Raw genomic sequence first — 617 nt, 5'->3', positions numbered from 1 at the left:
CAAAGATTCCTCTGTGCCCCACCCAGCCAAAGTAACAGGAAAGCAGAGCAAATTGTCTCTGCAATGAAGAACATTTAGGTGGGGCACCAAGCATTTTGTGCCAGCAAGAGTCAATGAAAAGCTGATTTAGCACCTCCAAGGTTCTTTATTGAGTGTGCTATAATAGAAACTCTCAGAGAGGCTTTCAACCTAAAAGACACAAGAAGAAGAGTTTTCTGTTGCCCTTGTGGAAATTGGGGTGAGTGTAAAATGTTACTATATGAGGTGGCTTTAATATAGATGCACTGAAATATATAAATTCTGAATCTGCTCCACGCACTCTACCCGCCCCACGCTGCTGCTACCTTCTGCTTCTGCCTGCTCTGATGGTGCGGGTCTCAGCTGCTGGGCCTCCTTCTCCCCAGCCCCCCGATGCCTCAGAGGCAGAGGTCATTTCAGGGGGGGATCGCAGTTCCCGCGGGTGAGGTATGGGGGCGGGGCACATGACGAAGCCCCGCCCCCTGCTTCCGGCCGCCCCGCTTCCGGCCCTCATTCAGCCAGGAGGCAGGAGAAGAGGGAGGGTATGTTGCTTCCTCCCTGCCTCTCCCCACCCCTGCCTGCCTGGGGCCAGGGAGGGC

The sequence above is a fragment of the Gekko japonicus genome, unplaced genomic scaffold, assembly GCF_001447785.1.
Source record: "Gekko japonicus isolate JY-2015 unplaced genomic scaffold, Gekko_japonicus_V1.1 scaffold800, whole genome shotgun sequence".
NCBI classification, from domain to species: domain Eukaryota; kingdom Metazoa; phylum Chordata; class Lepidosauria; order Squamata; family Gekkonidae; genus Gekko; species Gekko japonicus.
This window is presented reverse-complemented; position numbering follows the sequence as displayed.